Genomic DNA, 25814 nt, shown 5'->3' on the forward strand with positions numbered 1-25814 from the left:
CCTTTCCATTATGTGAGTCCCAAATTACGGGTTAGGGCTCCTCCCCTACCTTTCTGACTCTCTCAACAAAAGAGGCCGGAGTGGAAACACTCCTGGGGAGGGGAGCGTCTCTCTTCCTACTGCAGCTGACAAAAGAATGAAAGTTTGGAGCACAAGGCAGCATATTATCTCTTTCAAGCTTCTCCTTAGCCAACATCTAAGCAGTGCAAGGAGGCCCTCTGACAAGGACTTTTGTCATCTTGAAGCTGGCATCGTCTTCTGCGATGAAGGAGGGAGGCAAGAGAAAATGTCATTCAGAGCACTCTGTGGTGCCGTCTGGAATGCATTTGACCGTCCGAGGGACAGACCTGTCTGGGCATCCTGACCAAGGGCGCTGGAACCAGGGCCGCAGCCACCACAGACACTTGCAGAGATTTCAGGTCCCCAAGAGGTGGACGTGGAGTTTCTTGGAAAGTCGCCCAAGGTTGGGGGGCGGGTTAGAATTGCATTTGGCAACGAGGAGTCCAAGGAATGAATACGCACACTCAGTACGACCACAGCTTGTTGCCAGGAAGTGATGTAGAAGGAGGCCAGGCAAGTCCATGGTGAGGGCTGTGCTCTCCGCTAGGGCGGGAGCGAAGGGTAGACTGTTGGCACTGCATAAATGCTCGGTGTCGTGTTGGTGCTGTTTCTAGAGTATACGCCTGTTGGACCTATTGGGCCATCTGATGAGAATAGACTTTCTGATTAGGATGGAGTGTGGCATTACATTTATGGGAGAGGAAGGTAAATTGGCCCGGAGCAGTAAAATCCAGGTGAGACTTGAACAAACAGCAGAGGACGAGAACCCAGAGGACCAGGGCCCTGAGGGAAGACTTAGGGATAAAGAGACGGAAATGTTGCCACACTAAGTGAAGCAAGTGAGACAGTGACAGACGCACTTCATATGATGGTGCTTATGTGTGGAATCTGTCAAAAGGATGCAGATGAACTTAACTTGCAGAACAGAAAGAGACTCACACACCTTGAAAACAAACTTCTGGTCACCAAAGGGGACAGGTCGTGGGGAGCGATGGATGGGGGTTTGGGATTGGAAGGTGCACCCTGAGGTGCGTGGAACGATTGGCCAATGGGGACCTGCCGTCTAGCACAGGGAACTCTCCCCAGTATTCTGTGATGGTCTATGTGGGGAAACGAATCTGGAAAAGGAACGGATGTGTGTACACGCGTAACTGAATCTCTTTGTTGGGCAGCAGAGATGATCACAGCCTCCTACATCAGCTCTACTTCACCAGAACCTTAAAAAATGGAAACAAAAGTACCCACTTTGAAGCAGGTAGCTGTCGCCTAGTCGGGAGGTTTGTGTCTTCTGCTTTCAGGGTTTTGCTCCCACAGTAACTGGTAAATGTCAACAAATACCTGGTGCACAATTTTTTTTTTTTTGTTCTCTTTAGGGCTGTACCTGCAGCATATGGAGGTTCCCAGGCTAGGGGTCCAGTTGGAGCTGTAGCCACTGGCCTATACCACAGCCACAGCCACGCCGGATCCTTAACCCACTCAGCAAGGCCTGCGTCCTCATGGATGCTCGTGGGGTTCTTTAACCGCTGAGCCATGACGGGAACTCTGGTGCACAATCTTCATCATCACCATCTTCCAAGGAATCAAAATTCAGTACTTTAATTCCTGGGCATTTGTTCCCTGTCTTTCTAGCTCATTTCTGCTGGTAGAGAACCCTGACGTCTGGTTGCCTGTAACCACAACAGATGTTAAACATGGCCTGACTCCTCGCCAGGTTAACCTGAATCCTCACACAAAGGTCCGTTTACCTCATCCTCATGCCTATTCCCTTTTGTAACACGTCTACTTAAAAAAAAAAGAAAAGAAAATTACAAGACATGCCAGAGGCAAGAAGAAAACAGAACAAGATTCCCATACAACACAAATGTTCACATGGTCACAAAGGGAATTAAAATAACTCTTAATATGTTAATAATTTAATGGGAAAAAGTAGACAGCATGCAAGACCAGATGGTAATGTCAGCAGACAGGTGAAAATGTGGGAAAGAAGCAAAAGGAAATGCTAGAAATCCAAGCCCAGTAAAAGAAATGAAGAGTGCCTTAAATAGGTTTATCAGATGAGGTATAACCACAGAAGGAATGAATAGATTTGAAGAGAGATCAGCAGAAGTTCCACAACTCAAACACAAAAAGAAAAATGAAAATTACAAAGAACAGAAGAACGTGAGTACAATATCTATTATAACAAACATAAGTACTGTGGAAGAAAAGGTAGAAATATTGGAAGAAATAATGCCTGTCAACTTTCCAACACTGATGGTAGACACCCGACTGCAGACCAGAAAACTCAGAGCTTCTCCAAGCAGGACAAATACAAATACGGAACAACACAAAACAACCTAGACGTGTGCATTGCAAGTGTGGAAGTGCAAAGGGAAAACCGTGAAGGAAAGCAGGTGGAAAAGAAAGCGCGCTCAGCGGCAGGACCTGCTGAATTTAGCAAGATCATGCTCCACTGCTGAGAAATGAAGGGAAGTTAAACCCACCAGTGAAGGACTTAGCTCAAGTGACTTCCCATCAAGTTCAAGGACATTCCGAGGACATAACTGCAATTCACATCATTTAATATGTAACAGAATAATTAGCAATTCAGTAGCGTATTTATTTTTATTTCTTCATGATTAGGGCTTTGCAAATTTACCTTCTTATTGATTGAAAGTCTCAGAGCCATTGCTCTAGTTTTTGTACTTTTGAAATTTGAGGAACAAGTATCTGGCATTGCCTCCTCATAGAGTCACACTGTTTCGGTGACACCCAAAGAGCATTTCAACCAGGAGGAGCTCTTACTGGCAGTCCTGTTGCTAATTACGTCCTCGTGAATCTGTGACTTAAGTGAATAGCTAGTTATTATGTTTTAGCCTGCACAGGCTGAGAGGAACGGCTGTTAGCACGGAAAATAGAATGAAGCCTACGAAAAAGTAGAATGCAGGGTTGAAATAATGAGAGGTAAGTCTTGAATTTGGATCCCGCATGCATACTTACTCATGGGATGGGAGAGTCAGGTGTCTGGTTGTTCCTGTGAGTGTATTGTGTGGGAAGCAAAGCAGCCCCTTGGGTTTTCAGTTGCCCATGAGCTTGAGAACAATTAGCATGAGGCCATTTCTTTTCGGCCTAGTCTTCGACTGTGCTGGAGCTGGGACTCTGGACCAGGGGCGGCCTCGCAGCGCTGTTCCTGGCCCGGGTCCGACGGGGGACACAGTGTGTTCTGGGCAGCACCATTCCAGAGGGCTCTTGATGAAGACGTGTGAAGGGAACGTGTGAAGACACGTGGGGAACATGTCAAAAAACTGGGGCTCTTCAGCCAGGATCAGAGAAGGCTCCTCATGGACATTCCTGCTGCCATTTAAGCCCCTGAAGCTCTGTCCCGTGGAATGTGTAATAGACTGCTTAGCTCTGCTCCCGGAAGGCAGAGCTGTGAACACCTGACGGCAGTTACAGAATGTAACCACCTGGCCTCATGAGACGTGGACGTTTCCAGCTCTTAGTGCTTTTCAGACAAACAGATGTGAGTGCCTCCATCTCCAGAACAGGGCAGAAGGTGGAACCGTGACGTTTCATTCTTGCTCCAAGTCAGGGCTTTAATGTGGTCTCTGCTGAGCACTGTCAGTAAAATCTTATGGTAGGTTAATTGGTAAATAATCATTGGTACAGTTACAAATCAAAACTATTACTCCTTGCTTTTTCACATGGATTCAGATCAGTGAAGATATATTTATAATAAAATATATTCCTACATTCCTACATGTGCTGGGCTAGGTTATGATCTTTTGCTTAAGGTTCCTAATATTTTATTTCTAAAGGGATTCCCTAAAAACTTAACAAAATAATCTGATGTGAAGCAATATTTTATTAAATTCCACAGTTTTGAGCAAACATTACTGACATTTCTTTGAAGTATTAAAAAAAAAAAAAAAAGCAGGGAGAGTTCCCGTTGTGGCGCAGTGGAAACGAATCTGACTAGGAACTATGAGGTTGCGGGTTCCATCCCTGGCCTCGCTCAGTGGGTTGAGGATCTGGCGTTGCCCTGAGCTGTGGTGTAGGTTGCAGAAGCAGCTTGGATCTGACATTGCTGTGGTCGTGGCGTAGGCCGGCAGCTATAGCTCCCATTCGATCCCCAGCCTGGGAACCTCCATATGCCGCTGGTGCAGCCCCAGAAAAGACAAAAAAAAAAAAAAAATAGAACAGTTTTATCCCTGAGCTTATGGAAGCTGTCATCACAACCGTATTTGCACACAGAGGTGGGAGCCAAGGTAACTGTGACGGAGTTATTCCCACTCTTTGCCCTGTAATCAGATACTTGAAGAAATTTCCTAGGAAGAGGAGAGAAACGCAGTGGTTGGAAAGACTGTCTTTTATAGGAATGTACGAGAAAGAACTGTTTCCACGTGGCCGTGAGCAGCAGGCAGGTGTGGTTTCTGGATGCAGGTGGGAACTGCCTGTGGGGTTACTGAGGAAGAGACGCCCCTGGTTCTGCGAGGGAGCTGCTTGTGCCTGGAGCGCCGGGCCGGGGACAGCTGGTGCTTCGGGGAGCAGAGCCCACGCAGCCTGGAGGCAGCCCAGCAGCGGGCCGTGTGCCTCTGACTCGGGAGCTGCATGTGTGTGTGCGGCGGCTGGAGGAAGGGACGGGCCAGGCCCCTAGAACTGGGACCCAGGGCGGCAGGTCCTGGAGCCGCAGCACAGGCTGGAGGGAGAGGCCAGCCTTCTCTCCCATTGTCTTCAGCTACCTCACGGGTTTAAAGTAAGCCTGCTTGAAAACCCGTGGGCTCTCCCTGGGCCTGCTCATTGTCCCCAGGTTCCTCCAGTGTGGTGTGTTGTCGGTGGTCCTGAGAGGGGCGTCACCCCTCTTGGTGATTAATCCTGCAGAGTGCGACTCGGCGCTGACTGCAGTCACAGCCTCGTGCTCAAAGAGGGCTTCCTGGTCTGTGTGTTTCCACCAGGAGGGCCTCGCACCTGAGCCACGGCTGACACCCTCTCTCGGGCTCAGGCAGAGTGAGTCACCGCACTGCCCCCCTGAATTTTTTCCTCTTTTCTTTGGTCGATCTTTCCTCCATTTGAGAAGGACGGTGATTATCTGGGGCTGGAACTAGCTGGGGCAGGTTCAATCCAGGGAACAATATAACCAGCTCACTTACCCAGCAGAAGGAAAATCACACTCTTTAACCGAGATTTTATCAGCAGCGAGGGTTATATTTTAATCTCCATTTGTTGGACTCAGGTGGTTCTCCATTGTGTGCGTGGTGGGGGAGGATGGGTTTTCTCCTGCCCTCACACCGCTGCAGCCCTAGGCTAAGTGCTCCCGACAGGGCCGGCCTTGTAGTGTCTTCTACTAGCAAGGATGAAAGCGCAGACACAAAGGAAATTTCAGAGATGATTCGGAAGCCTGGGTCTGAGACTCTATCATTTACCAGCTATATACTTTGGGGGAGAGTTGGTTTAACAGCTGAGATTCGATTTTCTCATCTGTGGAAAGAGAGCAATAACCCAGCCTCATAGGGATGATGCAAGTTCCCAGGAGATACTGCTTTGAGAAGTTTTTGTAAACTCTCGTGCTAAAGGAAGCTCGTCCCAGCGTCCTCAGCCCGCCAGCCTAGTCCCTCTCCTGATGGTTTACCTGGCATCCCACAGTGTTTTCCTTGTCTCCACATGTGAATTGGATCCACAGCCCTGAAATTCAGCTCCTAAATTGGAAACCACCAAAAACTGATGCCAGCCCCAGATTCTGTTTGCCAGTCGTTACCTGTTGCTGATCTCAGGTGTCGTGTTTTACCCAGAGTTTGTCCTCAACCAGTGAGGGCCAGGACTCCTGCCATGGTTGGTTGTCTTGTTGCCCTGCCTCTGTACTTCTCCCATCTTCCAAAGCGGATGCTTGCGTACACGTATACATGCCAGTACATGGTACTGTCCAGAAGGCAGAGTGTTGAGTTTTCTTCCCACTTTTCAGTCTGTGGTGTATGATGGCTGAGTCCAACCCTGCAGGATGGGTTGGTTCCAAGTGAAAATTTATGACCTGTAACCCTTATAATCCAAGTCACTTTTCGTAAAAGCAGCTGAAACTTCCATTTATAGAACTTATTTAAAGATTTTCCAGATAATAAGGGTTGAAAAGAAAGACCAAAGACTGCCCCAGAATAGCAAGGGGCCTTCCCTTGGACAGCTGCAGCAGATCTGGGGGATGTTACACCAGCTCAGACCTGAACCGAGACTCAGAAACTCAGTAAGCTTGCTAACAATAGTGTCCAGTGCTGAGTGATTGCTAAGCAGGGAAAGACGCAGAAGAGAAATAGCATGGCACGCTCTTCATACCATTGAGCACCTATGAGTCGTTAAAGAAAAAATCCACCTATCAACTCCTATTCGTTAAAAAAATTAAAAAACAAAAATCAGTAGTGATTCTTTTATTACTGAATGTAGATGCAAATGCAGATATGTTTTTATTTGTATTGTTTTGGGCCATTCCCTCAGCATGTGGAAGTTCCTGGGCCAGAGATCGAACCTGTGCCACATCAGCGACCCGAGTTGTTGCAGTGGCAGTGCTGGATCCTCAACCCGCTGTGCCTTCTGGATCTCCCCAGATATGTTTTTAGGATGGAATGACCATTGCTCTCTGAACGGAGCCACTCAGGCTTCGTGTCCATGAGGTCAGTTATTCCAGCTTTGCTGTATAATTTGGTCCCGCTTTGCCTCTCCTTCGCGTTGTTGGGCAGAGTGTGGGAGGCTGTTCCTGATGACGGAACAAGAACAGTTTCCGGGGGTCTGATGCGGAGAGAAATTCTGTCCTTGACCTTGGGACTGTGTGCCAGGATTTCTCAGCCCTGGGGCCAGGTTCTCCAGCCAAGTCCTCGGGTCAGTCCTCAGCAAGATGGAGGCTGGTTAAGTGCCACCACAGGGGCCTGAGCAGACTCCACAGACACAGGTGGGCTCTGCCACGTGGAAGAGCTGGCTGGGAAGCATCTCTGCATCTTCCAGTGCTTTGTCAGTCTGGGAACGCAAGGTTGGATGCAGAGGCATTGTTGCTAAAACAGAATCCGGAAGTGATGACTCTGGGGCTGCTGGTCTTTGAGTTGGGGATAGCACAGGTGGTGATGGAATTCATTCGATTTCCCAAATAGGGCGGAAGAAAATAAAGGAGTGATTGGGGCTTTAAAAAGCCTTCTGAGGGAAGAGTTAAAAGTCAGATGACTTCAAGGAAGGACATGTATATCAACATCAAACACAAAGGCTTATGGTTGAGGAGAATATCACAAAAAACGTTAAAACTCAAGAGGCCTCTAGAAGAAAATATTTGCAACCAGAATAGACAGATGATTCACATCCCAACACGTAAACAGCTCCTGAAAATCAATAGGAAAAAAAGGCGACGAGCAAAAAAGAAAAATACAACATATACTATGGCATAAAAACCATAAGTATAATTAGACAGAAGCAAATTAAAACAGGATCATTTTTATTTCTCACATTTCCCAAAACAAGCAGAATGAGTCTGGCTTGTCAAGGGTGTGGAGAGACTGGGTATAAGACGGCCCTGGTGGGGCTGATTTTTGGCACAGCTCTGTCTGGAAGGTCAAAAGGACGTGCTTAACAAAACAAGCAGGGAACTGGTGCTGTTGTTCAGCAGTCTCCGTTCTTGGCAGTGACCTGCAGAGATGCTCACTCGTGTAAAGTGGTGGATACACCGCTGTCCGATCCGTACCCTCCTAAGGGCCAGTGGAAACCATCTCAATGATAGGAGCGTGGTTTGTAAGCTGTTACAGCGCATCCATACAACATAGCATCACGCAGCCATTCAGAAGGACCACGCCAATGTTCTGTGATGTTTTCAGTGCAGAAATCAAGTTACGTAGTAGCCCAGGGGCACTGTTGATAAAATAAATTACGTATACGTACCAGGGACGCCTGCACAAGACACGGGGTAAGGAAGTGCTTGCGGTCCATGCCGATGGGACTTAGTCGTGCTTGTTGCCCAGCATGGTTCTGGCCACGGCTAGCTGTCCTCTAACTAGAACTCCCTGACGCTGTTGTCTCTAAAGCATGGAGAGCAATGCCCGGCCTGGGCCAAGCACTTTGTAAGAATTTCCTATTATGTTGCCTCCTGAGAGACCAGTTCCGTCGAGACAACCGGAGAGCTCATCTCTGTGCTGGGGCTCAGGTGCCTGTGCCTTCCTCGTGTCTGTGTAGCCCGTCACCTCTCAGAGCGCCTCCTGGCTTCCCCGGCATGGCAGCATCTTAGTCTCTCCATCACGGCACGCCTTCTCAGTAACACATGGGCCAGGCATCTCTAGCCCCTTCCTTCATTTCTCTTTCCTCTGGCACAACAGCAGGGAGGCCAGCGACCCCTCGGGACTTGGCTGCAGGCAGTGTTCTGGGCCAGGGAGTCCCTGGCAGGGCGGCTGCTGGGTCTGGTCTGAGAACATGCTGGTCCAGCTTGGGCTCAGCTGGGTCTCCCGGCTCCGCTTCCACGTCCCTGACCCTTCTGGTCGATCAGGTCAGCCCTGGGTGATGTCCGGGTGCAAGAGGAACCTTCCACCCTAGTCACTCATCCCCGTGGACTTCGTCTTGGAAAAATGTCACGGTTGTGTGAGCACCTGGCCCCGGGTGGGGAGGCGGGGCTGCAGTGACTGCTCTGGACCAGGAATCTCAGGTTCCCCCAGGATTGGTTGCTCAAGGACGCGGGGTAACAAGCAGAAAGAACAGACTGGGGACGGGGCCCCGGCTCCCATCGCTGAGACGCACAGGGAGCCACTCTTCCAGGGATGTCACAGTTTCAGGGCAGCTAAACGGCACCCAGAGGGCTCGAGTGCAGTTGATGCCCCAACTAGACTCGAGTCCAGGGAGGGTGCCACTGAGGGCTCTGGGTAAAATCGGAAGGTCGATTTGAGCTGAGAGTAGTAAATCTCCGCTGAAGTTGAGTTACTGTCAGCGACACGCGGAGGATGGCTCTTTCCACGTCACAGGCGAGGAGCCTAGAGAGTGGTGTTCCGAGGATGATGTCCTGAAAATGCCTTAGATGCATTTGGTAGGGCTCTTTAAGAATCAGCGAGTTAGTGGGCACATGATAGATGACTTTGACAAAACCCTAAGGGCGCTAAAGAGAGTAGAGAAAAAGGTTCCCTCCGCCCGAACCTCAGGCGCCACTTCACCCCCACCCAATCCTGCCTCTGCCAGGACTCCCGAATGTGTGATGCAAAGTCAGCACCTCGGGTGTGTGTCCCTTACCACTGGCGGGGAGGAGCGCCTGACCTGTGGCTCCGCCCCTGTGCTCTGTTCCCTTCCAGACTTTCAGGACTGTTCTCAACCAGTCTCCTCTTCCTTTCAAAGGGCTGTGTCACATGCTCTTTGCAGATATACTATTTCTCCTTTCTTTAATAAGGATTTACTGATGAAGTTCAATTCATTTCCAATTCTTTGATGTTTAAAAAATGCTGCAGTGGATTTTAAAAAATCTTATTTATGAATAATTACACCAGTAGCATAAATTCCTAGAAGTAGAATTATTGTTAAGAAGTAAAATTGTAGGAGTTGCTGTCGTGGTGCAGTGGTTAACGAATCCACCTAGGAACCATGACGTTGCAGGTTCAATCCCTGGCCTTGCTCACTGGGTTAAGGATCTGATGCTGCCGTGAGCTGTGGTGCAGGTTGCAGACTCGGCTCGGATCCCGAGTTGCTGTGGCTGCGGTGTAGGCCGGCAGCTGTAGCTCCAATTAGACCCCTAGCCTGAGAACCTCCATATACCATGGGTGCTGCCCTGGAAAAGACAAAAAGACCCCCCCAAAAAAAAGTAGAATTGTAAAAACAACACGCCTTTAGCCTTTCAGTAGCGCTCTTCAAGCGTGCCTCATGGAGACTTTTTATCTCCCACCAACAAAAGCTGGATTCTGGACCTCTGTAAGTCCTTGGCAAGACCGTGGATCACCAAACACTTTGAGTTTTGCTAATCTGAGAAAAACATTGTGTTACAGTTTTAATTTGTATTTCTTTTGATATGAAGGAAGTCGATAATCTTTTCGTAACTTTGAGCATTTGTATTTCTCTTTCTCTAATCTCTTTGTTATGTTCTTTGACCATTTTTCTTTTGAATCCTGCTTTTAAAAAAGTATAGGAACTTTTTCTTGAAGGGTGAAAAACCCACATCTTGTCTCACCAGTATTTTTTGTAAAGTTTACACTTCTTTAACAGGGCTCAGTGCTGTATAGCTTTTTATCTTATATTATCGACATCCTATTCAGCTTACCTCATAGCTCGTTACTTCGTAGATACTAGGAAGTATTTTACTGTCATGCCAAAAAAAAAAAATCATATTTAACTTAAATGCACCGACTGTGTGGCCTCACATGTATCTTGTATCATCGAAGCTGTGAAGTCCTGTGAGATAGGTATTATTACCCTCAAGATGGGAAGCGCGAGTCTCCTAGAGCAAGCCTGTTCCCCAGCTCCAGTAGCAGGCGATGTTGGAGGGGACATTTCAGGTGCTCTGACCAGGCCACCTCTCTCCTCCCTCGGGTCACCTCACACCACGTTCCTCTTCACCCCCGAAGTTTTAGGCACAACGGCTTTGTTTCTCAGATGCACCAAGCTGCTTCCTATCTTGACAGCTTTGTGCAGACTGCCCACTGTCCTTGTCCTCTCACTGTCATTATCACCACCTCCGAGACTTCCCCGTGGTGGCGGGGCCAGCCAGCCACTCTCCCATCAGCCGGCTGGATTCCCCGGATGCAGCCTTGAGCAGCAGCCCACACTCCTGCCTGCTCCTGCGTTCCGGTCTCCTCTCACCATGAGGGTACACGTGCCCATTCCCCCTGGGTCCCCAACAGTTAGGGCATTGCCTGGGTGTCCAGCAAGGTTTGATGAATGAATAGCTGACTGTCTCTAATGTGCTGGTGCAGAGGTGACACAGGCAGGGCAAGCCCGGCAGAGAAACACAAAGCCAGGTCTCTGTGCTCAGAACGCGTAACCCGGCCCCCGGTGTGTCTTGATGCAGGCAAAGGCATCTGGGAGTAGAATTAGACTGAGACGGCGAGGCTGGATTTAGCAGCCACTGAAGATGAGTATCAGTATATAAATGTGAACGTTCGCAGGTCCAAGCCAGGTCTTTAAAGTAAACATGAACTTATAATACGCTGTCTCAAAAAAAGCCCACACATCAGAGACTTAACTACGCAGTGAGTTGGAAACACTGCTGGGCCCACACTTTAAAGCCTTTCTTTTCTTTTTTTTTTTTTTTAAGAATCATTTTTTAAAATTATTACTCAAATGAATTGATCACATCTGTAGTTGTATAATGATCATAACAATCTGATTTCGCAGGATTTCCATCCCACAGCCCAAGCACATCCCCCTACCCCCCAAACTGTCTCCTCTGGAGACCATAAGTTTTTCAGTGTCTGTGAGACAGCATCTGTTCTGCAAAGAAGTTCCATCTGTCCTTTTTTCAGATTCCACATGTCAGTGAAAGCGTTTGATGTTGGTGTCTCATTGTAAGGCTGACTTCACTTCGCATGATAGTTTCTAGGTCCATCCATGTTGCTAAAAATGCTGGTATTTCGTTCTTTTTAATGGCTGAGTAATATTCCATTGTGTATGTACCACATCTTCTTGATCCACGCCTCTGTCGATGGACATTGAGGTTGTTTCCATGTCTTGGCTATTGTAAGTAGTGCTGCAATGTACATTGGAGTACATGTGTCTTTGCGAGTCGTGGTTTTCTCTGGATAGATGCCCAGGAGTGGGATTGCTGGATCAAATGGTAGTTCTATGTTTACTTTTCAGAGGCATCTCCATACTGCTTTCCACAGTGGTTGCACCAATTTACAATCCCACCAACAGTGTACTAGTGTTGCTTTTTCTCCACACCCCCTCCAGCCCTTACTGTTTATAGACTTTTGGATGATGGCCATTCTGGCTGGTGTAAGGTGGTACCTCATCATGGTTTTGATTTGCATTTCTCTAATAATGAGTGATGTTGAACATCTTTTCATGTGTTTCTTGGCCATCTGCATGTCTTCTTAGGAGAACTGTCTGTTTAGATCTTCTGCCCATTTTTGATGGGGTTGTTTGTTATGTAAAGCCTTTCTTGAGCTAGAAAAGTATGCCTCAGTGATGCTAGGAGAAGCCTTAAAGGAGTCCGTGATAAGAAGACAGAGAGAGAGAAGGAGAGAGAGAACGAAAGAGCAGAGGCCAGGACCTCAGGGCTGGACCTCGTCCCCTTGGGACCAGAGGCTGCCAGGTGCGTGGTGGCCTGTCCTCCTGGCTCCCGCCCCGTGGCTCCCCACCGAGGACGGACACACAGATGTGGAGTGAATGCGAGGCTGTGGGATCCAATCCGGAGGCGAGGGCCGGACTCCAGGTCTGGACGGAACAGACCTGGGTGCACCAGGGGCAGCCGGTGCGGGGCATGCGGGGCTCTGAAAAGCCTAACGCCCCCTGCATGTTTGCCCTCTGTCCACGGCCGGTCAGAGCCACTCAACGTGCGTTTTCAGAATCTTCACGTGAATCCAAAGACCAGTGTGAAATTGGTTGTCAGTCTCACCATATACTTCATTAACTAACATTTCAAGAAAAAATACAAATAAGAGCCATGTTTTTCTTAATGTGTGTGTTAATCTTACATAGTAAGTATTAGCTTCTATTTGGTTGTAGTTGTGGGGCTGAGAACAGCATGTATTTGGAGTAGCACTTTCACCGTTCATTCACATTCCTTTTCCACTTAAGAGATTCTTTCGAAATGTGGCATTTATGTTTTTATTTTTAAAAATTTTTTTAGTTTTTGGCCACATCCATGGCATGTGGAAGTTCTTGGGATGGAACCCAAGCCACAGCTTTGAGATGCCATATCCTCAACCTGCTGAGCCACCAGAGAACTCCATATTTTTTTAAAATCAAAAACAATGTGTTTATTATAGACACATTATTTAAGATTAACTAGTACTTTCCAGTTGTCTCATAACTTTTCAGAATCACATCTTGGGTTCTTTAAGTCACATTTGTTTTAGAAATACCTGCAGTTTGTCTAAAGTGTTTTTGCTGCCAGCTGTGTGAACTTTGAGCAATAAATAGAATTGTTGTTACCCATTCTGCTTCGTTAGTTCTCAGAGAATTTTCACTGTGTATTTTTATAACTCTTCCCAGTGGGTTTAGCTGGCAGGATGATCACCAGGCTGAAGGGCTTTAAATAATTCCATTTCCAAGTGCGCTTCACGCCCAGCACATCACCACGTTCCTGCCGTCACAACTCCCTCTGAAAGCAGAGGTTTTGGGAGGCTTAAGTCTCTGTAGCAGGAGTTTGTCTCATCTTGGAGAATTTCCATGCTTACGGAACAGGCGAGTCCCCAGTGAAGCAGACATCCAGGTAATCAGAGCACCCGACCCCCCAGTCGCTCACCCCGTCCGTCTATACCTGTACCTCCACACCGCCCTTCTGTGCCGAAGAATTCGGAGAACTTCCAGGTGGAGGAAGGGTTCTCATGCTCCCCGGGGCTGCCGCGGAGGAAAGGGGCAGAAACAGAGAGGCTTGCCGGATGCGTCTGTGCTTCTTTTCCTGTGAAAAGGTGTCTACTTTTCCTCAAGGCCCATAGTTTTCTGCTAGACGCCCTGCCACTCCCCACTTAGTTTGCAGAAGTCCCGTCTGGAGACTTGCAGCGGGGGATTCTGAGCTGCCTGCCCGCAGGAGGGGAGCATGCACCTGTCCGATCAAGCCCCCAGGTGGATCCGCAGGCCAACGGGGTGCCAGGCTGAAAGCAGGTGAAGGAGGAAAGAGGGCAGCCACCATGACACACAGATGGCCAGCCCAGGATGTCCAGAGTCTGTCCCTGTCCATCATGGCCACAGGTCACAATTGCCTGTCACCTCCTCACAGAGAAACATCTGTACCGGCCTGGGCCCCCAGCAGCGGCACGTCCCTCACCCGGGCACGTGTGCGGGAGCAGCTGCGGCCGGACACTGCATGGGACAGGGGCCTGCGGGCCCCTCTGCCAGCTTGGTCTGCTCTGCGCTCATAAACCAAAGGAATGTCTAAGCCCGGGTTGGTGGAAAGAGGAAGCTGTTTTTGTTGGAATGGCTGGGACTTTTTTCACGTCCCCCAAGATTCCCATTTCAGAAGCCTTCAATTTTATGCATAGTTTTGAAACAATCCAATGTTGAGTTTTTAAATGTGGTTCTAAGACATAGAACCCCCGAGAAGTCTAGATTGGGTTCACACAGCAAATCCAAGCTGAGTGCCCTGAACTTACCCTGAACCCCCCCCCCCCCCCCCGCCACAGTTGCAGCATTTTCCACTCATAACATCACTGCATTGTAACTTGGGTCTCTGGCAGTGGTGCCATCTGTGATTAAAGCACTGACACAGTGACATCATGTCTATAAAATAATCACCAAAAATGCTAAACATTAATGACTAAGTCTCAGGATGGAATGTGAGCAATGCCAGTGATTCCCTTTGTATATACAGACCTTGTGAAATGGAGTAGCGCCGACTCCCACCTTCTCCTCCTGCCGCGTTTCTGCGCCTGCCCCGGCTCTGCCACGTCCCCACCCTTCCCTTCCCCCGGGGGTGTGGGAAGAAGCCCTGTGAGGCCTTAGAATCACCCAGCTTGTCCTCTGTTCTCCGATGGGAGCTCTCGTTCCTCTCCCACTGGAAGCACGGCGCTTCTGTACGTCGGGTCCTGCCGGGGCTCCCAGACTCGCCCAGCTCCCCAGCCCAGGGGGAGGCAGAGCCGTTTGAGAGCACCCGCCTCATCCACACGAACACAGAAAACACAGGCCTTGCCTCCTTGGCTGCTGGAAACCAGGAGGACAGGTCACAGAAGTCCTGGAGGGCTGGGGTTGGAATTCCCTCCAACACCTCCACTGTCCCAGACGTTTTAAAACCACAGCAGGCCTTTAAGCTTAAGCCGGAGTCAATTATAAAAAATACGCTCCATGTGGCGAAAATTCCAAAACATGCCAGGCACTCACCCAGCGGCTCCCCTAAGCTCGTTACTGCGCATGAACCGCCGAGGCGGCATTTTGGGAGAAATGCATGTGTACGTATCTGTTCAGTGAGTATGAAGAACAGACCTCCTGTGTAAAGCGTGAGCGTCGTCTTTTCTTTCTTCTTTAAGCCGTGGCCCAGCATTCATGCGCTGGCCCGTAGCTGTCTGAGTGTGACACGGAGCCCAAGTGCTGCGCTCATGTAATGACGCGCCTCAAGATCTGCCGTGGAGATCGCCCCAGTCCCTTGAGTTCATAAGAACTCACTTTTCTGCCTGGGTGTAAATTTCCAAAGGACGAGAACTCCTAGCGGAGGAGATGGGAAGTATGTGTTAGAGCGAATGAGTCGAGCCATGTGTGCTGCTCTTGCTGACGTGTCCCTTGAACCAAGTAAAGCTCTACCGTCAGTGTCACCCTTGCCATCTTCCCCTCGGGCGCCTTCTCCACGATGGCATCTAGCCGTCACACGTGGGCCACCGTGAGCACAGCTGACGCAGCGCCGAGGTTTCTCGGTGTCCAGGCGCGGTACCAACGCCCAGAGCAGCCCCACCGCGACTCCCTGGGGGTGATGCTTCTGAGCTCGGGGCTAGTTTGCATCCCAGACTCCTGCCCGCATCCTTGAGCCTGTGGTGATTTTCGTGGGGCTAGTAGATTTGGAGGCCCCAGATGAAGGCCTAAAAAGGACCCACACTGGCGGCCCATGTGCCTCCCCCGCCTCTGGTCAGCAGCAGACACTTTGTGCGAGCCCTGGGTGTGGCCTTTTCCCTGCTGCTTCTGCTTCTCAGATCCCGTGACCTCGGTCTGTGCTGCCGAGTGCTTGAGAGCGTGACCACACACGCTTTCTCGTCCGTGTCTTCAGAGGCGTGTAAAAATCCTCTCAAAGGCTGTTGTCTTTTTCTCATTGAAAATATCAAGTCTGTTTTCTGTATCAACAGGCATTTTCTTTTATCTTGCTGATATTGTTGTACATTCCAACCTTATGGCTTAAGTATTTTATTTGTCTCAAAATTGTTTTGTTTTGTTTTGTTTTTTAACATGCCTGACTATTTGAAACACCCTCACTCGTGTAGGAAAAGAATTGTTAGTGACCTTTCTTTCAACTGAGGAGGAGAACAAACATACAAATAGCACTTTCCCCGGACACTTGGCAGCGGCTAGGCGTACTTACCTCCTCCGGGTTAAGCATAACCTGAAATGGCAAGGGAAGCCTGAAAATGCACTTTCCAAGTACCCATCCACGTGCATTCACAAGGGGACTCTTGCCAAGGCCACCAGTTTGAGGAGAAAAAAGTGATTTCAGTCTTGGGAGCTTACAACAGTAGTATATTCATTTTCTGTCTATTTTTTATTGAAGTGTAGTTGGTTTCAGGTGTACAGCAAAGGGACTCAGTTGTGCATACACATATGCGTACATACCTGCATACACTTTTTCAGATTCTTTTCCATTACAGGCTAAGATATTGAGTGTTCATTTTGTATCTTGCATGAAGGTGACTCAGAGATAAAAGCATTCGAGGACTGTGGACAGAAGATCAGGTGATCTGTATCTGTGATTTGGGTTCATGGACTCCTGGCCAAATCGCAGGCAGAAGACATGCGTCTTTGTTGTCGCTGGGCTCCAAATCCTGCCCTCCTGCCTTGCCCTGTTTCTGGCCCCCCCACCCAGACTCCTGCTCGTGAGTTTGCTCCTCACACCTCCACAGCTCCAGTGAACGGTGGAGGTTGGCAGGCGTTTCTGGTGAAGGCCCGGCCAGAGTGCGCTGCTCTGCAGGCCCCCCCCTGCTCCATCTCTGACCCCAGGATTTTCTGCAGAGACGACGCCTCCCTAGACGCAGGGCCTGCTGTGAGTCTGCTTCTGGCTTCACCTGCTTCCTGCAAACTGAAGTCCTGGTTGGATGAAGTAGGAGAACTTTGGTTCTCTGCAGGCCTCACTCGCACCGCCACCCCAGCTTCACAACCCTCAGCAAAGGGCAACCTTCGTGCCCCTTATATTCCAGAACCAGGGGCTGACCGCCTCCATCCCTCACCCAGATCTCCTGGCTTCCAGCCACAGGCTTGGTGCCATCCATTTTTTTTTTTTTTTTTTTTTTTGGATGATCGGGCGTATCCCTTAATTCTGGAATCAACTTGATCATTCTTTATTTCCAGCCAGTAGTGTTAAGCTTGTGTGCTTACTAGGTGTCTTTCCAGCTACGCTGCACTAATCACATTTACAGCAGGACCCTGGGTCCTGTTTCCTGCTCAGGTCGTGCTTTTCTGTGCTCAGTGGCCCGGACCTGGCTTCGGACCGGTACCCTCGCTCCCCACGGATGCCAGGCCCTGGCGGGACGTTCTTCATGGAGTTGCTGCTGGGGGGTTCACCCTGTCACAGAGGTTCTGTAAATGCAGATGGAATAACAACAGCACGTTTCAGATGAAGGGTTAACTAGGAGGTGTTTATGAAGATTTTGCCACAGAATGTCATTACCTCAGTACTGGCTTGTAACCACCATGTGTGTCGGAAAAGCAGTTTTATCCCCCATGAGCTGCTTCATCAGGAGACCCTGGACTCGCCACGTTGGGCTGGAGTGTCCGTGCAGGGGAAGAGGAGGCTGGACCACGCGGACTCCTGGACCTCGCCGAGCCGGGACCCCCCTGGGAAAATGCACCACGATGTTGAGTGTGATGGACGTGAGGCTCCTGCCACACCTGCTTGTAAGGACCGGAAGGTGGAGAATAAGGCCCGGAGCGGGGGGACTTTCTGCATCCCTTGCTAACTCACCAGTCTGCACCCTGAGTCGGCGTAAGTGTGGCACGTGTCCTTGCTTCTCTGCTCTGCTCAATCTCCGTGACCTAAACTGCTGTGTCCGGCTGATGTGCTGGCGTTCAGTGTTACTGCTTTAGCTTGCCCTTCGATTGCACACAGAACTTTCCATAGTCGTCTTCTGGCTCTGGGTCCCTCTCACCATCCGTATCATCCAAGTGTGGATCACCAGCCGCAGTAAGTCTCTTGTTTTCTTCATAATCTGGAAAAAAAGTCTTCTCTTTCAAGTCATTCCTCATGTTTCTCTTGGCGGATCAGCTGCAGGGAAAGGAATGCTGTCAGACGTACACAGTGGTGGCTCATTCGTGAGATAATCGGGGTCATCTTCGGGTGTCGTTTCCCTGTCTGTTGAGGTTGCATGGAGTCCACCCTTGTTTGGCCGGAGTCCTGCAGGCTTCACAAGTTAACCTCAGAGCGTGGACCACGCGGGGTGTGCTGGGCATGCCTGCATTTTCCCTTTTTCATCTCCCTGTGTCTAAAGCTGGCTCCGGCATCTCTGGAGTGACCCACCTGGTGAAGGACCTTGCTGCTCACATCTTTGTGTGTCCCCGCAGAGCCCAGCATGGGGTGACAGTCGCTCACACAGCTTTTGCTGAGGAAGTTGATCTGCCCTAAGTGGTCCCTGACCCCCAGCATCCCTTTGTTGGCTCGCACACCTGCGTCTAAGCAGGACCTCGTGTCTCCTGATTACCCCCCATAATTTTCTCCACAATAGGAACTGTCAAGGTCAATCATGTGTCGCTTAGGTGTTTTAATCTTTGCACCGAAATGTTATTTTTTCTTGCCATCCTGGAAGAATTTCACAAGAGTTTCAGAGACTGAACGATTGCAGAATTTCTGCATTTCTGCCAAATTGTATTGAACGATAACAACAGAATAAATAGCATTAGCCCGAGAGTCATGCAGGAGCAGGTTCAGGCGAGAACAAAGCCTGGCATGTGTGAATTAGCTGACGGATGTGGATCTCCCACCCCCACCAGCAGTGATAACCCAGAGAAAGGCGCTGGCAAGGCTGCCGCAAGTTTCTTTGTTTGCGGGCTTTGATGATAGCGTTGGCTGTGATGTGATCTCTGTTACACAGTGAGATCTAAAACATGGCTTGTTTTCAGAAGCCAATGCCCATGACTGATGGAGATTTATTTCAGTGGCACCCAGTGATCTGAGCATCCCATGTCATTTCATGCTTCCTCATTTTTCCTCGAACAACTTGCCATGTAAAGATGACGTAACCTCATTAGATTACCCCAGGTTTGTGAGGGGTGTCTTGGAAGGCTGGGGGGAGAACAGTTGTGTCTCTAGGAAAAGAAACTGTGTTTCAGTTCCTGATTTAGCTCTTGCTGTATGTGACGGCCACAGCACTTCCTTTCATGGAGGTGTTTTAATGAAAAGCCTCCTGGGAATATCACAGGTGATGGCTTTTCACTTCATTAGATCACACCTAGGTATACTATTGAGTTTGCGTCACTGCACTGAGGGGATACAAGTGAAGGGGGATGGGGAGAAAAAGCAGTTGTTCAGGAGTACAAGGCACCATCACCCAGGAGGAGGTGGCGGGGGAGTGGGGAGCAGGGCTGGAGGCACGCAGAGGGGTCGACCTGTGTGTCCTGGGTCTCCAAAAAAAAAGATGGGAAGCCCTGTTCCAGGGATTGAAAATTTACCAATAGTGCAGGGAACTGTGTCCAGTCTTCTGGGATAGAACATGATGGGAGATGATATGAGAAAAAAGGTGTATGTATATATATGACTGAGTCACCTGGCTGTACGGAAGAAATCGGCACACCATTGTAAATCAACTATACTTTAACAAAAAAAAAATGTTTAAAAGCAAAGAAAACTGGCCAGGTGTTTTTTAAAAACCACTTTGATTTGAATGCTTTTACATGGAGCAATGCTCTGCAGCCCCACACCTGCTGGTTTTCCATACCCTCGCGCCTAAGCTGAGGCTGCTGGGTTTTGAAACTCACGTGTCCCACGGTCAGTCTTCCTGTAGGCACCATCCTTCCAGAAGATCGGTTCTTCTTCGTTTTAATTCGTAGAGCATGCTGATCTCCCTTCCTACGAGGAATTGAGAATTGGACTTTTATTTCATCAGAAAGTGAAAAAAAAAATCCACTGGATTCTTTCAGAGATGTTCTAATTTGAGCATGAATTGTGTCCCAAGCATTGTCTTTATTACAACCCATCTTCCTAAGAAAGCTCTTCAGTGCTGTCTGTCCACTCACCCCCTAATTATCCCACAACCTGATGGTTGTTGGCTTCTTTTTTATAACCCCATCCGCACAGTTCCATACAGTAATGATCTTGATCTTAGGCAGTTTAGTGAGGTGTTTTTCAGTCTCCCTCTTATTTCACCTCTCAGCAATGGGACCCTTGACCAGTTGCCAAATTTCCAGAAATGTTTGTCCTGTGTCTTCTGTGACAGTCACCTGCTGATCTTCCACTTCTCTGATGACACCTCCTTTTTTTTTTTTTTTTTTAAATGTTGTCATTCTCTTCTTCTGGTCCTTAAATATTACAATTCCTCATGGCTAAGTCCTAGGCATTCTTTACTTCTTTATACATACATTTTGGGGCCTTATATACCCAGACTGACTCACCAACTTTTGATATCCAGTCCCGACCAGACTCACATGAGCTCCAGACACACATCCTCACTGTGTCCTCAGGGTTTCTTCTTGAATATCCTGAGGGCATCACGAGCTCAACGTGTCAGAGGAAATAAAATCCAGCCCCATTTACGCAGACAGGAACGTTCTGCTGTTCTCAGTCAATTCGCTTGTGCCTTCGAATCCAAAACGAGTTTTTTAGAGACAGCGTATCATTTGATATTTTAAAAACATTTATTGTGACTACATCTGCTTTTAATTGGAGAGGTTAATCCATTTATATTTAATGCAATCAACAATAAGGAGCTATTTACTTCTGTCACTTTGCTCCTTGTTTTCGGTATATCTTTTATCTCTTCTGTTCCTCAGTTCCTCCATTACTGGCATCTTTATATTTTCTTGTGTGTCCTTTTGTTGCCCTTCTCATTTCTTTTACTACACGTCTCTAGTTATTTTCCTAATAACAACATTGTATACTAATATTGTTCAAATTAGTGTCAACTTAAATAGTAACCTGAAACTTGCCATTATATACTCTGTTACCATCCTTGCTGTTATTGTCACAAATTAATGTCATCTTTACTCATTGTGTGCCCATCAATGTAGATTTATAATTATTGGTTTATGCCGTTGTCTTTTAAACATACAGAGAAAAAGAGAAGTGATAAATCGAAATGCATTAATACTGAATTTTATATTTACCTTCGTAGTTGTCCTTGCAGGAACGCTTTGCATCTTCAGGTGGATAGAGCTTCTGTCCGATGTCCTTTCATTTCCATCAGAAGCACTTCCTTTCACATTTTTGTAGGGCAGATCTACTAAAAGTAAAGGCTGTTTTTGTTTATCTGTGGGTGTATTAATTTCTCCTTCATTTTTGAAGGATAGTTGTGGGAACAGATTGTCGGTGGACAGTTTTTTATTTCAGGACTTTGACTGTCGAATTCCACTGCCCTCTGTCCTCTATGGTTTCTGATGAGAAATCAGCTGTTACTCTTATTGAGGATCCTGTGTTCTTGATAAATCAATTCTCTTTTGCTGATTTCAGGAGTCTCTTTGTTTTTGGAAATCTGTTATTTGATTATAATGTGCCTTTATCTCTTTTACTTATGCTGTATTGAGTTTCGTTGAGCTTCTTGGATGTGTAAATTAATGATTATCATGAAATTTTGGTGAGATATTATTCTCATGGTTTCTTTAGTTCTTTGTACATGGTGCCCTTCAGCTCTTTGAGGATATTCTAAATAATCGATTTAAAATCTGTATAATTCCTCGTGGACCATTTCTATTGATTTTTTAAAAATCTTATGTATGAGTACATTTTCTTGCTTATTTGCATGCCTTATAATTTTTTGCTGAAAACTCGACCTTTGAATTTTATAATGTATCAGCTTTGAAAATTAGATTCTCTCTTTTTTCTAACAAGCTTTTTGGCTAGTGTATTATTTTACCCAACTGTTATCGTTTTCCCACATGACACAAAGTAATACATTTTTCCTTTAAATGTTTAAATGCCCCCAGGGTAGTCACCTCAGCACCTGGAGAGGACCAAGTTAGATAAAATAAAGACAGTCACTTTGAGTTGGTCCCTCAGGGAGCCACCAAATAGGTTGAAACAAACAACCACAATTCTCTGAAAATAAGGTCTGTCCTGCCTCCTTTCTTAATAAGTAACTGCACTGGGCTTGTGGGCTGTTTTCAAGGCTGCTGCTAAGCTGAAGAGTGGGGAATTGCACCAGAGTAGTCTCAAAGACCACAAAGCTTTCTTTTAAGATTCAGCCAGGACTTCATGATTAAGTTATTCCTTGGTTGTTGTAAATTTTTGATTAATTTCCACAGTTCTGAAAAATGTAATCCCAACAGTTTTGTCAGTTTATCTGTTGCTTTGTGGGGACAGACTTGAAATTCACCACTTTGCCTTTTTCAAGTTGATGTCACTCAAAAGTTTATTTCTGGACTTTTAGTTCTACTCGTTTGATCTTATGTCTGTCCTTATGCCAGTTCAGACTGCTGTCTGGATAATTTTGGCCTTTGTTAGAAGTTTTGATACTGATATCTGTGAGTTCTACAACTTTATTCTTCTTTTTCAAGCATCTTTTGTTAGTCCCTTAAATTTCCACATGAATTTTAGTATTAGCTTTTCAACTTTTGCGGAAAAGACAGCTAGGATTTTTGACAGGGATTGTATCGACTCTTCAGATGAGTTTAGAGAGTATTGCCATCTTAACAATACTAAAATTTCTGATCCATGAATATGGGATATCTTTCTATTTATTTAGATCTTCTTTAAATTTCTTTCAGCAGTGCTTTGAAGTTTGCAGAGTATACATTCTCCAATTCTTTTGCTAAATTTATTCTTCTTTTATTCCTTCTCATGCTGTTGTGAGCTGCTCTTGTTCATTTTTAGGGAGATTGTTTATTGCTAAGTTGTTTAAATGCATTTACTTTTGTGTAAGGGAAGTTTTTAAAAATACAAATATGAGCATGATATTTCTCTGTTTAAAATCTTTAAATGACTTCCAATTTCTGTTATAATGATAAAAAATCCTTAATATAGTGTAGAAAAGCCTTCCTGTTGTGGCTTCTGCTCACGTCCCTCACCTCATCGGCATCTGCTCTTTCTCTCTCTCTCTGAGACACTGGCGTGTCTTTAGTTCTCATAATCCAACGTGATCCTTTCCAACATAAGGTCTTTGCACCTGTTAGTTCCTCTACCTGATACTTTCTCTCCATCTCCTGCCACAAAACAAAACAATAAAAAAAATCTATCTAGTTAATGCTTATTACAGCCTCAGATCTTGGCTCAGATAACTCCTCTCCAGGAACGCCCCTGGTAGACACCAGTCTAGGGCAGATTCCTTTGCCGTCTGCCCATTTACTGCCTATTCTTTTCCTTTTCTTTAGAGTCATTTATGATGCTTTTCACTGGTACGTTTATTAAAGTCATGATTCGATTGGGAAGGTATCCACGATACAGTGGACGCTAAGCTTTTTAAGAGCAAGTTTTGCCTGGTATTTGCTGCCCGTTGTTCCCCCCCGCCCCGTCTAGTGCAGTTGAACCTGTGTTTACAGACGAAATGAATGAGAAAAATGACCTCTCAAAAAGTTTTATCTGTTGTCTCAGTCAGTTGTTTTAGGCAGATAATGTCTTCTGCAGAGGTAGGGAAATGAGATGTAGAAAGCTTAGATGGCTTGTCCAGATGAAAACGACGACTCGTGATAGAGTCATGACTCAAAAGGAGACCTGTCTCCCTCCAGATCTGCACTTTCAGCCAAACCACTGCCCTGCTTGGTCCACTTCCAGGTGAACCTGCACCGCGTTCAAGGAACGCTTTTCGTGCAAGGAGCGAGGACTGCAGCAAAGACAGAGGAGCTCGTGACCCGATGCACTGTGAGAGGCACCACAGCTCTCGGGAGGGCAGGATGCAGAGTGGAGGGCGGCATTGACGGTGTCCCGACGTCTTTAATGAGGGACAGGGAGGGGCCAGAGGGAGTGAATGACACTAATGAGGAGGGACGAGGACGCTGGAGTCGAACGGTGCAGAACCTCAAGTGGAGCACATGGAGGAAGACAGCTGAGGACCTCCTAGAAAGGCAGCAGAGCACACTGCCGACCTCTTCCCCGAGGACTGGGGTGTGAGAGAGCAGACTGCTGGGAGGGAGCAGGGAAAATGCCTTCCTCAGGGGAGGGCTGATTTCAACGACGTCAGAGAGATGCAGGGCAGCTTGGAAGAGTGTGCAGGTTGCTAGTTTTTTGGTTTTGTTTTGTTTTTTGTTTTTTGTTTTTTTTTTGTCTTTTTGTCTTTTCTAGGGCCACAGCCGTGGCATATGGAGGTTCCCAGGCTAGGGGTCTAATCAGAGCTGTAGCCTCCAGCCTACGCCAGAGCCACAGCAACACGGGATCTGAGCCGTGTCTGTGACCCACACCACAGCTCACGGCAATGCTGGATCCTTAACCCACTGAGCAAGGCCAGGGATTGAACCCCCAACCTCACGGTTCCTAGTTGGATTCGTTTCCACTGTGCCACGATGGGAACTTCCAGCCTGTTAGTTCTTGAATGGCTGTTCCTCCAGAGGCTTTAGACACGCGGGGAAGTGGGTGAGGACTGGAGGCCTGGTGGTGCCAGGATGAAGACACAGTGCGAACTGACTGGTGACGAGAAGTCAGAGCCTAATGGGTTTGGTCCCGATGGTCTGGGTGAGGTTGCTGGACACCGTCGTGTCCACTCCACTCGGCTCATTTGCCTTGGGGGGGAGGGGGTGGGCATCCTTGTACCTGCGGGTGAGCTCACTGGTCCTGGGGTGGAGCAGTCCTAGTATGCAGTGTACTCAGGTGTGATCTGACGACGTGCATCACCTCACAGCTTGGGTGGTGGGGAGGCAGCGCGGGAAGTGCCCGCGGGGCGAGGAGCTGCGACGACTGGAGCGATGGCCACCTGCACACGTTCAGAATGTCCTTAGATCTCAAGTGTGACTGGCTAGTGCACGAATTTCAAAAACTCTCTCTCTCCTGTTGTTACAACGCCCTTGCTCTCGGGAGACATGAGGATGGAGACACTGCTACAAACTCATTTGTGCAAAGGCCAGTGTGGAGACGGGGGGACGCAGACAGGAGAGTGACCTCCCCAAGACAGAGGCCAGTCTTCAGTGTGCTGGTCCAGCCAGGAGCCAGGCCCGGGAAGCGGGGATTGGGAAGGCAGGGCGGCAGGGAGCTGAGGGATGGTGAGGCTGGAGGAGAGGGAGTCGGGGAGCAGGGGCTCAGGACCTGGGGAGCGTGACTCGCGTTTTGTGGCGAGCGCTGGCAGCTGCTACCAGGCCGTCTCCCATCCGTGCGTCGTGATGAGCGTGGCGGACGGTGCGTTTTCCTCACTCCATCCACATTTCAGAAGGCGACGGGGAATCTTAATGCAGCCACTTCCGTGGCCGCCTCCGTCCCTCACGTAGCAATGGGATTGTTTAGCTCCGTCCCCAGCGTGACAACTTTCTTTCTTTTTTTTTTTTTTTCACTTTTTTTATTACTCAAATGAATTGATCACATCTGTAGTTGTATAATGATCATATCAATCCGATTTCACAGGATTTCCATCCCACAGCCCAGGCACATCCCCCCTTCCCCCAAACTGTCTCCTCTGAGACCGTGAGTTTTCCAATGTCTGTGAGTCAGCATCTGTTCTGCAAAGAAGTTCCGTCTGTCCTTTTTTCAGATTCCACCTGTCAGTGAAAGCATTGGATGTTGGTGTCTCATTGTACGGCTGACCTCACTTAGCATGACTGTTTCTAGGTCCATCCATGTTGCCAAAAATGCTGGTATTTCGTTCTTTTTAATGGCTGAGTCATATTCCATTGTGTGTATGGACCACATCTTCTGGATCCACTCCTCTGCTGATGGA

At 47.9% G+C, this 25814-nt stretch overlaps 1 long non-coding RNA gene across 3 annotated transcripts in view; it reads left to right on the forward strand.

Annotated features, from left to right (window-relative positions):
• Positions 1–25814, forward strand: part of LOC102157477 — a 75393-nt gene that overhangs the window by 9136 nt on the left and 40443 nt on the right. For 2 of the 3 annotated variants that reach the window (XR_002336607.1, XR_002336608.1), the window contains one exon: positions 1690–3962. The exons of the other annotated variant lie outside the window; for it this stretch is intronic. This is a non-coding gene — a long non-coding RNA (uncharacterized LOC102157477). Of the gene's footprint in view, positions 1–1689; positions 3963–25814 lie in introns of those variants that run through there. 3 annotated transcript variants of the gene reach the window in all.

The sequence above is a fragment of the Sus scrofa genome, chromosome 11, assembly GCF_000003025.6.
Source record: "Sus scrofa isolate TJ Tabasco breed Duroc chromosome 11, Sscrofa11.1, whole genome shotgun sequence".
NCBI classification, from domain to species: domain Eukaryota; kingdom Metazoa; phylum Chordata; class Mammalia; order Artiodactyla; family Suidae; genus Sus; species Sus scrofa.